Below are 18795 nucleotides of genomic sequence, written 5' to 3'. Positions count from 1 at the left end.
GTCCTTAGTTTTGTTAGGATATTACAGGCTGATCACTCGATATTATACTTAAGTAAGATGATCCGTGCTTCGGAAGGCATGTTAAGCCGTTGGTGCCAGTACTACTTAGAGATGTAAGCACGTTGTCGTTATATATGTATGTAAAATATGAAAAAAAAAAAACTTCTTTATCTCTAAGCTATCCCGCTGCTGAGCAAAGGACTCCTCTTTCCTCTTCCACAGTTTCTCATCCAGGCAGATGTCTAGCTAGTAAAAAAAAGTTTATTTAGGTAAAACGTACAACACACATACTCATTTCTTTTTGCTAGTCTCCTTCAAAGGCATCCAAATCGTCTCTCCATCATCTTTTGCCTGCCGTTGTCACAAAATCCATCTGTAGGACCATATCATTGCATTGGAAATAATATTGACGCAGAAATAATGTGTAAGTAGGTAAATAACGTAAGTACTACACCTAATTGATAAGGTTACCACGCAAAATATAAGAAAAGTAAATAAATATCAATCTAAATCCACTAGCTTAAGATCGATTGTCTAATTGGTCCATCTAATCGTCTGGCCTAAGGGAGTGTGTCCAATCTATCACTCATACGTAGGGCTGGGTTTTTTTGAACGTCTATGAGATTAGATCCTTTTTTATAGTGATTGAACGGACACCGATTATGTTGGGCGAAGTGGTGAGTCTATCAATGTTTTGTAAAAGAAACGTTCCGTGACATACATGATGTAACTTACTTATTTGTCTCATCGTAATAACAATTTTATTTATAGGTCTGTCCCGCATTTACTGTAATTATATCCTATTCCTAAAGGTTGCCTGGAAGAAATCGCTACTTTAGCAATAAGGCCGCCTTTTGTACCAGTTGTTTTTCTGTAAGTATTAAGTTTATGAAATGTGTTTCTTTTTTATGCATTAATGAGTTATTGTATTGTATTATAACAAAATTAAATATGGCGCACTATTGTCAGTGTCATCACCATTATAGGGTGAAAACTTTTATAATCTGTCGTAAAGCCTCGTATCTACTAGGCAAGTCGTGCGGCTTGTTGATTACGTACACAATATACATAAACAGCCTATAATACGTTTTTCGGACAATCATGTGATTCAAGCCTGAAAAGTCCTTACCATACAAAGGACAGTCTCACAAAGTGATTTCGACAATGTCCCAATCGGGAATCGAAGCCAGACCTCCAGATCGTGAGCCTTACGCTCTAACCACTAGACCACGGAGGCTTGTTGATTATTTAGAGAGTATTGTTAGTTGAGCAGCAATTATTATTGTTGTTGAATGGAGACGCGACACGCAAAAACACTAGTTCCTCTGGCAACATGTTGTCGGCAACGAACGTGTAGTTTGATGCGTAGACAGACAACGTTATTAAACAAAAGTTCCTCGCTAACTTTAAACATGTTAGACAACATTGGTGCAATATCTCGTGCGTCAAATTTTGCCAAGTGAAAACGCGGCTTAAGGCTCAGATGCCAAACATTATTTATCTATTGTGTCTGTAAATCTGAGCTTTATTGCCGACCCAGTCAAATACCCAATTCTCATAAAGAAAGCAAATTACGAAAAAGATTTATGATGCTGGTGTAACTGGACGAGGAAGAAAACCTAATTGTACGTACCAGATCAGATCCAGGATGTTTTAAGGAAAGACCGGGTCAAGAGTGCTCTGAGAATGCATGAAGTCTTTGATGAATGTGCAGGAAGCGAAGGTGGTGTATCAAGATCGTAGTAAGTGGAACTGCATGGTATCTAGCTACGCCGGGCACCAGTTTCTCCTGGTGGCCGTTGAGCGTAGGCTAGGCGGGAATATAATAATGAAAATAGTGTTTACAAAAAGTAAAATCACTTACCAAGGGGTCGCGCGGGAACTAAAACTATCACTCACCAGTTTTCGAATGTTTGAAGTGTTATGATGTATTTTTGAGTTGTTGTGTGTACAATAGGTGTGTTTGTGGCACAAGGGGGTTGAATAACGTCAGCGGTTTAAACAAAAACAAAATTGCGGGTGCGGAAAAGTTAGAAGGCACGGATTGTAGCCATTTTGAAATTGGCAACCAAAAGTTAAGTCGCTCGCCAGAGGGCGCTGCAGTAGTGATACCACAGGTAAAAAATAATGCGATAACGTTAAAAATAACTAACGCTAATAATGGGCGTTACTAGTATCAAAAGGAAAATAGTACGTATAGTATAGAGAGAGTATTTATTTATTATATTAACTTTAGTTTTACTTTTAGGTATTTATCTTTTGTTGCACCATCCCGCATCCAAGTTGTAAATGTTTGTTTCCTTTTGTTGGTTGCCTGGAAGAAATTGCCCTAGAGCAATAAGGCCGCCCAAATTGTACTGTATTCATGTGTTATGTCTGATTGTTGGAATTTTAGTTCTGTGCAATAAAGTATATTTGATTTGATTGATTTGAAAATAAACGTTATATACCTCCTCTATATATGTCTATATTAATCTTGCTACATTTTTTTGAATAAGCCAAAGCTTTCCATCACCTGTGTCTTTGTTATGATCTTATCATCATTTAAAATTAGCGAAATAGAACAGTCCCAAACGATGGTGTTTCCATCCCAAAGTGTAACATTGCGTGAAACCATAACTCAGTGAGTTCCAATAGAGAATTAAGATAGATTGCCAATCCACTATCCAGTCCATTCTTGCTGTAAGTTCCTTTTGTATCTACTTACGTCATTATCTACGGATTGCATAACATAACATAAATTCACGTCTCTATCCCAATTGGTGTAGTCAGAGTTAAATTAACGATGATGAAGAAGCCAAAAATACTTCTATAACAAAGGGACACTTTTGTACACTCACATACATACCTACATAAACTTACACCTAATTCCTACTGAGGTAAGCAGACTATTGCATTCCATTTGCTTCAATCCTGACACACTTCTCTTGCTTCGTCCACATCAATCGTTTCATATACGCACGCCGGTTCAGAGTAGATCGCACAAAATCTTTTCTAAGGACATCTTCAATTTGGTCAATGTGTTCTCGTAATCCTATTATCCCTCATCAGCTCTACGTGTCCAAACCAATTTAAAATTCCCTTCTCAATCTTAGTCACTATATCGCCTTCTACTTACACCATGTCTCTCTCTTATCACCTCAAGGACCTAATTTCTACGACATTAATCCTACTTTCATACTTCTACCGCCATATCCAACATCTATACTCTTTTGTATGTGCTAATTATTATTGTACTTACCTATTATCTCGATAAAAATTGCGACCGCAAATTATGTTTTTTCTGTTTGCGAATAGGTATATTAATTTGCGGTTTTACTTAAACGCTATGATAATTGATAGCACACCAGTATTAAACTATTTATATGAAAGGTAGAATATTTATTATTCAAACTGAATTCTAAATTTATCCGCGTACATTTATCCGCAGTATTCCTCCCTTGAGAATGTGGGTTGGGGTATATAACATATAATTTGCATCGACCACTCTATTGACATTGAATACCGAATAGAATCCATTAGCAATAATTGGAAAATATGTTTAAATTTGAAAGATATATTGCTGATAATTCCTGTAGACACCATCTAATTTTAAGTTACACCTGTCATTTTCTTATCCGCTGAAAAAGAAGAGGACAGGTAATTGACAGGTATAAAATGTATGGAACACAAGTCAATTTTCGGCAGAAATTTAAAAAGCCCTCCCAAAATGTTATATTGCCCAATAACCCGACAAAATTAAGTTGACAGAACACGTCAAACGTCCCTTTCCTATTCAGCGGATAAGAAAATGACAGGTATAACTTAAAATAAAATTAGGATGTGTCTGCAGGAATCGAGTCCAATTATACCACGTCACGTGATAATTCCGACATGAAATTCCACTTGATATTAACTCAGAATCATGAGCTGGATCCTTCCCCTTAGTATTCAGTACGTCGTCACTAACACCCTGTATTTAGATATCATAAATGCCTTTCACAGGCGTGAGAATTCTTGATTTGTTAGTATATTTCCTAACAAACTTACCTGGCTCTTACAAGTTACAAAAAAGAAAATCAAATATTTGTGTCCAACGTTTCGGTACAAACAGAATCACGCCGACAAATAGGACGGGAATAACTGTATCAATAAAGAACAATCGAGTCTTGGGCCCAAAACAATTCAGTTACTTCCTCGCTGGAAACGTAACCTTAGCCTAATGTATCTTTATACTTCTAAGACTATAACTTCTATTTACTCCTTAAAATGGTTGAGTAATAAAAAGAGAAAATATGCTACACTACTGTAGTATTACTCTTATAACATTTTTTTGTACCGGTACCTCCGGTTTTTTTTATACCATCACTTCAGGACCCCGATACCGACTTCGCCGGCGTGGTCGACGATTTCCCTCAATCAGCGCTTATAGCTATCGACTCACTAGGGTCGATTAATTCTTTCAAATATTTTTCCTCTCACACGACGCCCTGAGCCGAGGTTCGCGCCCAACTGGGCACCCTCAGGCCTGTTGTCTTAAACGTTGTACCGGGTGAAAGCCTTCAGCGCTGCTTATTTTGCCGGCCAAGTAGTGAATGTCATCTGCGGCAAATCTACAATAAGTCACAAAAAAGAGGTTTTTTTATAAAAGCGACTACCTGTCTGGCAATCCAATCGGTTAGCTCACAGTCACAAACCACTGATAACACAGTTCTCTGCTACGTGTGTTTCATCACGATGTTTTTCTTCACTGCTGGGGCATACGATAATCATTTAAGACAATAATTGACGGGAACTACTGGATTTAACCCTGCGAACTCACAATGACAGTCTAGCATTCTTCTAACTAGTCCACTGTGGTTCATGATACCTTCTCTCTCTATTTAAGAGCTGCGCTCTTGTCGGTGGAGTAATTGCCATTCCTCTCTTCTTCCCGCCAAAACCTTCACCTCCCGATACGACACGACCTGCACCTTCTCTTTTATTTGTTTCATAAATGTTATCCTAGGTCTACCCCTTCCTCTCTTCCCTTCAATTTTTCCTTCTATAATGTTTGTTATAAATGAATCGTGTCGTATCAGGTGGCCAATCATACTTCCTCTCCGGTTCTCTATAGTCTTCAATATGTTTCTCTTTTCTTCAACTCTTTCCAGCACTTCTTCATTTGACACCATTTCAGTCCAGCTTATACCCATGATACCTTAACATAAGGAATATTTCTAAAACTACACTAATATACCTCTAGGTAAGTTCACATACTGAAATGAAGCCGTACTTATATAAAACAGCTGTTTAATATAAACAACAAGACTTAATGGAAAAAGATTGACCCCAAATTGAACACCATTGCACTACTTTAATTCAGGCGCTGAGCTCGCCATATTTTAAAGCCTGAAGTCATACAAATCCCATTAGTAACATCTCTATAGTTACAATTTTGTAGCATAATATAGTTCTCATCGAAAAACCGAAACATATCCGAGTTTTTGTTCAAAAAACACCAGTCAAAAGGTAAAATAAAAGGTAAGTAGGTCGCTTAATTTTACAACCACATTACATAATATAAAATAAATAACATACGTACGGGCCTTCCCTCAATCAACTGGAGGGGGTATTTTACAACCATTGAGTTTTACAGTAGCAATCCCTTTACTAACCACGCCACTGTTAAGTAATATAACTACCTAACTACATTGCCTGTAATTTGGCTGTTAATTTTAAGGGCTTGTTATATTTTCGTAGGTACTTATATAATTTCGTAACATATACTGACTGTTACTGCGCACTATAAGTACTATTCAGAGGCGGAGGACAGGAGTCCTAGTACGGCTACTTTGGGCGCTATCCTACTCGCGTCAGACAGAGTACTGCAGGACGGAAGGCGAGAGGGAAACCACTGTCCTATTTTTCTCTAAAAAAGTAGCATGGAGAATGCTATTTTTTTTTTTCTTTTTATTTTTTTTTTTTGACGTGACTTATTGTAGATTTGCCGCAGATGGCATTAACTACTTGGCCGGTTCCATAGATGCAAATAACTTAGATACCTAATGGAATATGCAGGAATCAAGTTTTCTGAAGCTAGAATCCAATAGGCGTTATTCACACGATCGCATACCAATGTGGTCGGCAAGGTATGTAAGCCGTGGACCTAACACACGCATTCTGCCTAGCCGCGCGGTGCGTCACCATAGAATATGCAAATTAAAAAATATCTGTATTCAATAGTGTTAGGTAATTCCTTCAATAATTCCTTTTATTTAAGGTCGTAGACGTAGGCAAGTTCTAGACACGTCTATTACAGGATTACGGGGCGTGAGTGTAATGAATGCTTTATAAAACACACATAACAAGGAGAAACAAAACAAAACAAACAAACAAAACAATTAAAACACATTATGGTGCTAATTCCTGCAGACACCATGTAATTTTATTTTAAGTTATGACCTGTCATTTTCTTATCTGCCGAAATCTTAGTAAAAAAACTATTGGATAATTAAAACACATAATAATGTGTGTATAGTCTATTATATATTATTACAGTTTTTTTAGATTATGGTTAGGTATATTTTTAGTATTATATTATATGGATTATATTATATTGAGAATTTATTATTATTATTATATACGTATAATATAGAGTATTTATTATTATTAACTTTAGTTTTACTTTTAGGTATTTATTTTTTATTGCACCATCCCGCATCCAAGTTGTTTGTAAATGTTCGTTTCCTTTTGGTGGTTGCCTGGAAGAAATTGCTCTAGAGCAATAAGGCCGCCCAAATTGTACTGTATTCATGTGTTATGTCTGATTGTTGAAATTTAGTTCCGTGCAATAAAGTACGTATATTTGATTTGATAATAACGGGTTCTTACCGCGTTTAAATCAGGGATATAAAACAATGTATTGTTTACATTACTACATACATACATATTTCATATTTACTGTCAAGTTGCCTATGATATGATGTCGACGCGACTAAATAGAGGAACCCCTTAATAACATAAACAATTACAAGTCTTCCTTAAACTTCGGTAAGTAAGTATAATTAATGCTGCTAAGGAATTAGGATAGAACTTAAGGTAAACTTAAATTGAAACCGAGCATTAATACCGTGTCCTGGATTTACTTTAACGACAGCTTGGAAGCAATTCTACATCGTTTAGGTGTTAAGTGGAGTTGTAATCGGATGATGTTATGAACTTCTTCCTATAGACAGATGTTCTTAACACAGTCATGTCTGTAATTTACACCTACATTTTATTAACGTGATTTGATATATAACCGTAAACGACACTAACATCAAAAATGTAAAGTAATCAACCTCTTTGGTTGACATCGGACTTGCTCCACCACTTTAACGTCTGGCAGGTAGGTTTCCTGATAACCATTCTAGAACTATTTTCAAACTGATATGAAACAGAAAATTAAATAACTTGTAATGACCTACATTGATTTAAAAGTTTTAAGTCAGTCAATATAAAATTTCGAAAGAGATTTTTAAACTTTTGGGCAAAATTGACGTGTGTTCCATAAATTGTATACCTCTCGATTACCCGTTTCTTTCCTTTTTGGCGGATAAGAAAATGACATATAATTTAAAATAAAATTAGGAGGTGTCTGCAGGAATCGGGGCCAATATATGCCACGTCACGTCATAATTCAGACGCAAGGTAATAAATTATTCTGTCCTAATGTGTATAACAAAAACGATAATTTGTTAAATTAACGACGATCATTATTTAATTCTATCTCATTAAACATCAAAGTAGGTCGGACGTATATAACATTAAAACTGGTTATTTGGTAAATACTGGATACCGGACCAGCCCATTAACATGACCGGGCAAAGATACATTTAAATTCATCACCGGAATTACGTTTGCTTACGGAACGGGCATCCTTCCAACTTAATTTGATCTACCGTATTATGGGATTAAAGTCTTAAATAGGATGGGACATACCGGCTAGAAATTTGGAAATTTCGGAACTGGTTATCCTGTCTTTATGGTTTTGGGATTGACTAAAGAAATACTTTAAATTGCGTGCTGCATTATCATCCGGAATCCGGACAATATCCTCTCTGTTAGTTTGAGGTAATAACCAGTAACCATTACGGTTCATCCATCACACCTATTCATCTTAAGACTTAATACCAAGAAGAGAACTAGAGTCTCTCTTAAGAAACATATAAAACTAAAGTTGATCTAATGCTGTAACATCTGGTTTTTCGTGCATCTGACCGCGAAATATGAATTTATTAATAATCTTCAGCAGTACAAAGAAACATTTCATTGTCTCGATTCGTGTATTTTCTCAGGAGCGCCAAAATTGTTTTGAATTTTGTTTCGGCAATAAAATCCGGTGGGTTTTCTATTGGAATTTTTTAATTACAAGTTTCTACCTGAATTTTTTTCAGTGGGGATTGTATTATTTTTTATGTACTTACCTACGGAATTTTTTCGTATAATTTAAATACCAAATGTATCTTTATTGCTTTTTTCATTTGGTTTTTCTATTAGCTTCTTTTAAGCGGTGATAACTGATTGCTTTTTAGGTTACGGTAGCGATAAATAAAATGTTTGGATCTATTTGATACCTTTAAGTCATTCATAAGAGATTTAAGGGAAAGGATTCATGGAGAGATCACATTTAGTTGATGCAAACCAATGTGTGTATGCTTTCACAGGTTCACTTAAAGGTAAAGACAAAATATGATAACGAATAACATTTTTGTTTTCTGCAACGTCTGACGCCGATACTATTGAAGACTAAAGCGAGGTGAACCTAGCTCAGCCGCTGGTGGGGAGTGGAGAGTTGCCGTTCTATACGTAGTTTTGTTCCTTATTCAAAATGAACAATGTTATGTACTGAATGAAGATATTTTTGAATTTGAATTTTAAAATCATATACCTATTACAGACGTGACTGTAGATACTTATAGACCTAATGTAGTTTACATAAGCATTACCTACTTACTTATTAACGGCCTCCGTGGTCCAGTGGTTGAGCGTTAGGCTCACGATTCAGAGGCCCCTGGTTCGAATCCCGGTGGAGACATATCACAAAAAAAAAAAACACTTTGTGATCCCTAGTTTGGTTAGAACATTAGAGGCTCATCACCTGATTGTCCGAAAGTAAGATGATCCGAGCTTCGGAAGGCCTGTTAAGCCGTTGGTCCCGGTTACTACTTACTTATGTAAGTATGTAGTCGTTACATGAGCCATGTCAGGGGCCTTTGGCGGCTCAGTATTAACCCTGACACCAGGGTTGATGAGGTTGTTATTTCACCTCACAACCCACACGATAAGACAAGAAGACCTACTTACTCCTTAACGAGAAAACTATAATAATTTCGAACGCGTTCAATTTTCTTACTTATAAATTCAATTTTAGTTTCACTAATCTCCAAAGTAATTAGCTTCATACTAACGAGGAGTGGAATATGGAAGCTAATCTTTGATTTTATGGAATTTCTAATGGATCCAATATCGATCTCAATTCCCAAGCTAGATGACTCTACAATTTATCTAGCTTCTACGCTTTTAATGAGTTCGTACAGTTAGGTAGGCAATTATAAGCGAACTGGTTGAAGGGTGTTCGTTATATAGGTACGGTCCTGATGACGATTTATAAAGCCATAGGGGCGACCATCATAGAAGGAAAACTAGAAGGAAAGAGAGGAAGGGGAAGACCAAGGAGAGCTTACATGGAACAGATTAAAGAAAAGGTTTTGGAAAAAGGGAAAAGGAATTGGCCTTTGATAGACTGGAATGGAAAATGCTTCACCGACAAGAGCGTGGCTCTTAAATTGATGATGATGATGAGAGGCGACCAATCAACTCACAGTATAGTCGAAATCGACACGCGAATTTCTATCATCAGCGCTTGTAACTTTAATTGTTTCTCGATATAACTTCACGTGTTTGAATTTATGTTTGGTTCATTTATTTGGTATCATGTGTCTTCCAGGATTTCATCATCTCCCTAGCGTTATCCCGTTTCTCACAAGGTCCGCTTACCTAACCTGAAGATTTGATAGGTCCGATTTTTTACAGAAGCGACTGCCTGTCTGACTTTTCAACCCGCGAAGGGAAAACCAGCCTAATACAGGTTACAGGTTCACGGACCCCCAACCACCTCAGGGATTCAGGTGTGAAGCCGTATTAGATATAATTTCAGTCAATTAATGAATAACGTCTCAGACAAATCTTCAATTACAAGTCACGTAAAATAAATGAATTGTCATTTAAAAACTCGTAACACTGTTTTTTCATAAAGTCGCTAACCTAAGCTTCGTACCTAAAATATTATAGACACGAGTAGGCTTAAGACAAAGAAGCACTAAAAGCAGAATAGGTACAGGAGTAACATATCAACTAGAACTAACTAGAAAAACCCTTAACTATCCCTTAACTAGAAAAAGGACCTGTACATCCGATGTTTACGCATGAAAAAGTTATTTCATTACATACACGTAATCATGCGTTTTAATAATAAAGAATTTCAGTTTGAAAATCTACTCCGTGTTTTACATGGTAATAACTCATTATAAACACTAAACAAAATAGGTCAGAGTCCAAAATTACCTATCGTCGATAGCAACTACAGCTTATTACAATAAAGTAGCCTATACACTGCCTGTCTATTGATGGCTGAAACCAACCCCTGTTGGTTTGCGTTCAGTCTTTTCCCGACCTCCGAGTGAGACGCACGCTCGTCGACGCTCGCTTGCTTAGAATACATCCAGTATAAACTTACACCGTAACGGATTCATGTGAATTCGAAATTCGAACATAATTCTGTGCCTGTGCGACTTTTTGTGTTCACAGAAGCGGATATTTTACTTACGATTCACGTAAGTACCTACCTAAGGTTTTGGATTTATTTTCAGTTTGTGGTTTTAGATTTAGGCAGGTCGTTTGTTCAGACTTAATGTTTTTCTACACGGTTTCGATGATTTTATAATAAAAGGTTTTGTGATTATTTTTGTTCATTAACTTTCCTTAGATATAAGTAAATATAGAATCTCTGTGTGTGTATTTTATCTACTTATTGAGGTAACGAAACGCTGTGATTTTCTTTCCTCTCTTTATGAATTTCCTGTGGAGGAAAGCTCTTACTAATTAGACCGGTAATTAATTAATTATCGAAAAGAACTCGGTACGATTTTCCAGTACCTATGTATGCTTTTGAATTAATCGTAGAATTAGTAAATATCTACTTGCTTTCACTTCGTTCTATGCTTTCTAATTAATAAGGAAAACGTAATCTTCATTTTATTCCGAATGAAATGACAGTTACTTTGTGTAAGTACAATCATACGGGATTTTATATAACAAATTCGCCTGGGTTGTAATATTTACTCTACAAAATTTTAGGAGGAATTCAGAGCCTAATAAAATAAACTCATAAAAATCAATTATGTGGTCTATACGTAAAGACTAATTTAAGAACTAAAACAGATTTTTTTTTAGCATTACTAATTAGGGAATTAATATGAAACCCCATCGTTAACATAAATAAATAGTCTATATACGTCTCACTCCTAGGCACATGCCTCCCCTCAACCGGAAGGGGTATGGAGCATACTCCACCACGCTGCTCCAGTGCGCTCCGTATAGCAACTGACTTAACATGGCTGAGGTGTGTATACAAGGTGTTAGTGACACCTTTGTTTTGTTGTTTTTTTTTGTGAAAGAAAACGTTGCGGTATGATTCAGACCATGATTCTGAGTAGATATCAAGTGAAAGATTTCTTGACAAAAGTATGGAACTGAAAATAATTTAAAACAACACTAAAATTGTCATGACATTTCCGCAAGGAAATTCCACTTGATTTCAACTCAGAATCGTGGTCAGAATCATACCTTTCAGTTTTCGTTACGGTGTCACTAACACCCGGGAGTACTTGTATGGCTACCTGTACGTACTTGTAAGGGGTGTAAGCGACATCATAACGAATACTGAGAGGGATGATTTAGCTTATTATTCTGTGTTAGTAACAACTGGAATTTTCCATCGTAAAAGTATAAAATTGAAAATAATTTAAAAAAAACTAAAATAATATGAATTTTGCGACGGAAAATTCCACTTGATTAATATCTAATATAATATTATTTGATAAAAATGTAATCCTATTGATCAAAGTCCGAATCATCCCCTTAGTATTCGTTGCGTTGTCACTAACACTCTGTAGGTAGGTACAACACAATACAACAATGCTACCCCTTTGGGGATATAGGCGTGATGCTACGATATAATGTGAACATAACATAATACTAAATACTAAATACAATGTAATACATGTCAAAATTTCAAAATACGTGTTGACCTTAACATGTACGGTCACGAGCATTAATATTATGTACATACACTTTGATACCATGTCACATTAACTTTTTTGACAAATTGAACTGTAAGTCTCAGTAAATGTGAAATATGTTAGTGCGACAGAGTCCTAAAGTGGGTATTATTGCTCATGACTGTAGGTCTAGTCAAAAAGACCGCTCCGAATCGCACCCGGTGGGAAAGTGCTCATTACGTTGGTGGCGTTTCCGCGCTGGACTGCCAGCGAAATGTGCTGCAGCAGTTACGATTCGGCGCGGGGGTCACCTCCATACATACGATATAATTGATATGAAAATATTTGCCTATTCGACTGTTAGGCTATCTGACAGTTTCTTAGCATAAAATCAAAACATTATATTAAGACTTCGTCCGCGTGGCGTTTTATAAAAGAGAGATCTTTGTGTGTGTGCATATCAAATTTCAAGCATCTAACTTATGCAGTTTAGATTTTTTCATACAAATGTTTCTTCCCGCTAACTCCCGTTTCCGTGGGAATTTTGCAATATCCTGTTGCAACTAAGCTTTAAGTTAACTAAGGTACCTGCATGCCAAATTTCAAGCGTCTAACTTAAGCGGTTTAGATTTTTCATACAAAAGGATTTTCCCGCTAATTCCCGTTCCCGTGGGAATTCCGGGAATTCCTTTCTTAGTGCACCTCTACGGTACCTAAGCTACGTCCCTTCGAAATTTCAAGTGCTTACGTTTAGCCGTTTACGCTGTGCGTTGATATGTCAGTCAGTCAGTTTTTCCTTTTAAGTATATATAATGTTTTGATTAAGTATATACGTAATCTTCTTTTTGTTTTAATATTAAGTATATACGTAATCGTTTCGTTTCGTTTCGGAACTTTTCTCTAGTCTTGACATTATTTCCTCATGCCTAGTTTTCTTGATTAAAAGTTGATCGCGATAATTCTACTAACTTCGACCAATCCCCAGTAGAGTAGCGTTGTGGTGATCTGTATCCATACCATAAGCTCACGGCTATATTCCTATTGGAGTATTAGGTACATCCAGTGCAAGATGAACTAAGTACCCACACCTCAACGAGCTTTCTGTTAGACCAACGGAAAATGGTCGAGCCAGCTGTGTTAGTAAAAACTGCACTTATGACCGTTTTCTGATATGCGCAAACGCGCGCTAAGCCGTTGGTCCCGGTCCCTGCCTAATAATGTAAGTTAGTAGTAGTTATATGAGCCAAGTCAGGGGCCTTTGGCGGCTCAATAGCAACCCTGACTCTAGGGTTGATGGGGTTGGTAATCCACCTCTCAACCCACACTAGAGAAGAAGACACGTTAAGCCGTTGGTCCCGTTTCCTACTTACTAATGTAAGTTAGTACTTAGTAGTTATATGAGCCATGTCAGGGGACTTTGGCAGCACAATAGTAACCCTGACACCAGAGTTGATCGGGTTGGTAATCCACCTCACAACCCTCACGATAGAAGAATGTATAAACTCCGAGTTCACTAATAGGCTGTGAATATAGAGGTCAAGTAATGTGGAATGTCGTTTTAGTAGCTATTTAACACGCAATTGGGAGTTAACTAACGACTTCTTTCAATGAAAATGTACCGCATATTTCTGAATTCAACGAGGTATAACTTATGAGTGTAGCAGTATAAGAGAGAGGTCACACGAGGCAACACGTCGTTGCGGCGTCGCAACTGGCTGTCAAATTTGATCGCCAAGAAAACATAACCTATCGTCGAATGTCGTTTGTCTTATGAAAATTTATATTAGAATGTTAGTGATATCGTAACGAATACTAAGGGGGGTGATTCAGACCATGATTTTATGAAGTGGAAATTTCCGTCGCAAAATTCATGTTTTCTTTTTCAGTTCTTTTTTTAAATGTTTTTATTCTGTTTTGTTTTTTTATTGTTTTGTTTTTTCCATACCCCTTCCGGTTGATTAAGGGGAGGCCTGTGCCCAGCAGTGGGACGTATATAGGCTGTTTATGTTATGTTATTTCTATACTTTTGTGGTGGAAAATTCCACTTGATATCAACTCAGAATCATAGTCTGAATCATTCTCAAAGTTTTCGTTACGGTATCACTAACACTCTGCGACATCGCAACGGATCCACACCGCATCGTCTGGCCTCGTTCTTATTCATAGTAGATTTCCTAGATAGCTTTGGATCGACGAGTGCTTGGCTTTGAGCTTGAAATCAGCAAAGAAAAAAGTAGCAAAAGTTAAAAAGTAAAAGATAGATAGTCTAAGCCATCTAGTTAAAGTCCCAGTGGTTTCAAAAGTTGGTCTGGAGTTGTCACAGAACTCCAGAGGCCATATATCAAGGTTCGCCCCTGCAACGGAATTCTATTGTGGTGAGAAATTTCCTAGTGCTGTATTGCAGATGTCGCGTTGATACCTAGAAATGTGGATAAACAATACACAAGATGCTTCTGGACCTAATACGGAATGTTGTGTTGTTCGGAGGTTACTAACATAAGTTCACGACTAACTTGAATTTGAATTTGAACTAAGTATATCCCAATTGGGGTAGTAGAGGTATACCCATTGCAAGATGAACTAAAAACTGACACCTCACTGAGCTCTCTGTTAGACTAAGGTGATAGATGGTGAGCCGTATCGCCGACTATAATGGCCGACCCCAATGTGTTAGTGAAATCATTGAGACAAATTAGTGTGATTACTATCGTGAGATTATTATTCTCTTGTTTTATTTTTAAAGTATTCCTTTATCCACTAAACTTTTATGAAGGTTTGACAGGTATGGTTTTTATATGGAAGCCTCTGCCTGTCTGAGCTCTTAGCCCGCGAAGGGATAACCAGCCCAACGTTAGGTCATATACCTCCGAAATGAATTTCTCCGGAATCTGAATCTCCTTACAAAGTTTTCCTATAATCCGATAATGATTTATCATGCAAACATGAATTGGAAAACTGAAAATCATGCTGAGATTTGAACTTGCAAACTCACAGAGAGAGAGCCAAGCGATCTTCTAATAATAGAAAGTGCTACACGGGTGCTATTTTATTTATATTGAATGGTCTTATTTGACGCTTTTATTTATAACCTATTCCCTACGGAAAATTTGGCAACATCTTTAATTCACTTTATAATTTGTTGACCCATGTCTCTCTTCCGTGCACGGTTGCCATTTTAATCCTGTACATCTTTATACTCCCATAATATAAATTTAACACATCTGATCCCTAATTCATTAACGCATAAGTATCTACTTTGTTGGTTTGGGACTCCGAAGTTCCCAAGTACAAACCTAAAAATATCATTATCATGAATTTAAGATCAGCGTTCTTATTTCTAATTGCTGTGGCATTTTACATTGTCTATCAACGACCAATTCTTTCAATTCCTCATAAGATCTGATGTTCGTCTTCTCTTTACTTTGAACAAAGTAAGCTCTTTACTTTAATACTGTGGCGTTCTAGGTTTAATTGGTAAGTGGTGTACTGGTATTCTAATTAAACGACCACATAAAGTAATATTTAAAAAGTTTATTGTTTTTCACATATTTACACGTTTTACACTTTTAATGTTATTATTTAAGTTTTATAAATCACTGTATTTTTTGTATTGTAATTATAATTGTAATTAACTTTTTAACACAAGAAAATATTAATCATGCATCCATTTTTGATGCTAAGAAGGAAGTCTCCGAACAAATACATAATATTTATCGATATTCTACTCTAAACCAGCGTGCGTATATGAAACGATTTATGAATGTGGAAGAAGGAAGAGAAGTGTGTCAGGTGTCAACAAATGGAATACCATAGTCTCTGCTGAACCCGGTGGGAAATCGGCGTGAGTTTATGTATGTATGTAGTTAACGATATATCTTTCTTTTTTGTTTTTATAGCACTTACCTGTGCTTAGGGAAACTCACAAAGAGAAAATTGATACGAAAAAATCTAACTAGGACGGGAGTTTAACCTTAGCTTAGCTTAGTTAGCTCTTGTCAAGCCAAGACGTTCGGCGTGGGCGCAGCTGCGGGTTCAGGTCCCGTACGAATTAGACTTAAGCTTGTTTGTTTTTGTAAGCTTCTTGGTCTTCCCCTTCCTCTCTTTCCTTCTAGCTTCCCATATACTTGCACACAACATAACATAAATAGCCTATATACGTCCCACTGCTGGGCACAGGCCTCCTCTCAATCAACCGGAGAGGGTATGGAGCATACTCCACCACGCTGCTCCACTGCGGGTTGGTGGAGGTGTTTTTACGGCTAATAGCCGGGACCCACGGCTTAACGTGCCCTCCGAAGCACGGAATCAACTTACTTTTCCGGACCATATATGATGTTTTAATAAGTTCGTCGTATCTTGATAAGTGAATTGATGATGTAGGAATCTGACTGTCTTCTTATTTAATAGAAGGAATTATTTTCTCGTGCATTATAATTATGTAGTAGACGTAATTTACACTTCTTTCCTGTTTGACAGGTTTTTCTTTTTGTTCAAATACAGTCTTGGTCTTCTATCGTGTGGATTGTGAGGTGGATGATCAACCTTAGCAACCCTGGTATCAGGATTAATATTTAGTTTTGACCTGCCATTGAATTATAGAAAACTAGTGATCTGTTTATTGATTCACGTCTAAACCGATGGAATGATTCTAATGAAAATTGGCAAAGACCGAAATCCAGAGATAGATTTTCTAAACAGGGCCTCAAAAGACCTTAGCGAGATTGTATTTTAACGAAATCTACGCAGTGAAAGTAGCGAGCAGAAATGTTTAAGATAAAAATTATAATATACATATTTTAAAAGAAGTTTCACTAAAAAAGTCGACCAAAAAGTTAAGAAAACAAGAACAATGTAACCACTGACTTCGATAGTTTTAATTTCCTTTCTTTTTCTTTAGTTCCAAACTTTTTTTTTGAGATAGGCATGATGATGAGTATGTATAAGTACGTAAAACTAATAATAAATCTTAAATCACACAGCCTCCGTGGTCTAGTGGTTAAAGCGTTGGGCTCACGATCTGGATTTCCAGGTTCGATTCCCGATGGGGACATTGTCGAAATCAGTTTTTGAAACTGTTATTTTTTTGGTAAGGATACTGAGGGTTTGAAAAAGTAAGATGGTTCCGTGCTGCGGAGGGCACGTTAAATCGTTGGTCCCGGCTATTTGCCGTCCACCAACCCGCAGTGGAGCAGCGTGGTGTAGTATGTTCCGTACCCTCTCCGGTTGATTGAGGGGAAGCCTGCGCATAGTAGTGGGACGTACGTAGGTCGTTTATGTTATGTTATTCACAATGATCGATTGTAAGCTTGGAGAATTGTTAATGTACGTACCTATAAGTACATAATCAATTTGTATTTCCACAAATACAGATCGTCATCTGAGAGCTTTGTCTTTGATGTAGATAAATCTGATTATATATATCTATACGTATACTGGGTTCAACTACAATTTCTTAGATAGTGCTAGGGATATCTAGTTACTTACCTCGTTAGTGGAGATCACTTTGGTTTGTTATGATTTAAACCTGGTAGACGTTGTCTTACGAGAAATGGATAACAGTACAAACTAGTTTTGGTTAGTTCGTCTTGTTAACGATTTCTGAGAAATCTTGACCTATCATGTAAAGCTACCACAAATTAGTAAGGTCACGAGCATCAATATGTATACACTTTGGTACCATGTCACATCAACTTTTTTGACAAATTGAACTGTAAGTCTCACTAAATGTCAAATATGTTAGTACGACAGAGTCCTAAAGTAGGTACATCATATTGCTCATGACTGTACACCATTTCTAATTATTTCAATTAAATATACATAATAAATAAATAAAAAAAAAAGCAAATAAATGATTATGATTATTGATTATATTATGATTATGAAAAGAAAAATGAATGTTGTTTTCCCCAGCTGCGCCTTCATGAATTAAGTTCAAAAGTGTCAAAGATTATATTTATTTAAATATAAATAAATCCCTGCTTTGAATTCTTTATATTTTATTTTTAAATAAATATTCATATTTACTTACAGAAAAATAAATATAATAATAATATTATATAAATAGAATGTACTGAAATAGTATATTTATTTTAAGACACAAATTTTGCTATTTCAATAATCCGTAGCCCGATAGATGTTCGGAAAACTTACGTCATAGTGTCGTGAGTTCGATTCCCGGTGCGGGCTCTAAACCACTGAATTCGACTGAGCTTGATTTCGAGTTTGGATTGTAAATCTCTAAATATATAAAAGGAGAAACTGACTGACATATCAACGCACAGCCTAAACGACTACACGTAGGCACTTGAAATTTGGAAGGGACGTAGCTTAGGTACCGTAGAGGTGCACTAAGAAAGGAATTCCCGGAATTCCCACGGGAACGGGAACTAGCGGGAAAAAACATTTGTATGAAAACATCGAAACCGCGTAAGATAAATGTTTTCAATCTAGCATGCATGCATGCATACCTTAGTAAATATAAAGTTTAGTTTTGGGTGTATTTTGAAAAATGGGA

At 36.6% G+C, this 18795-nt stretch overlaps 1 protein-coding gene across 1 annotated transcript in view; it reads left to right on the top strand.

Moving 5' to 3' along the window:
- The first annotated feature begins 10683 nt into the window (after positions 1–10683).
- LOC126371483 (uncharacterized) overlaps positions 10684–18795 on the top strand; it is a 67885-nt gene continuing 59773 nt past the window's right edge. Inside the window, 1 exon segment of the mRNA XM_050016795.1 lies at positions 10684–10835. The gene's annotated coding sequence lies outside the window, so the exon portion shown is untranslated.

Source organism: Pectinophora gossypiella, chromosome 12, assembly GCF_024362695.1.
Source record: "Pectinophora gossypiella chromosome 12, ilPecGoss1.1, whole genome shotgun sequence".
In the NCBI taxonomy this organism is placed as follows: Eukaryota; Metazoa; Arthropoda; class Insecta; order Lepidoptera; family Gelechiidae; genus Pectinophora; species Pectinophora gossypiella.
This window is presented reverse-complemented; position numbering and strand designations above follow the sequence as displayed.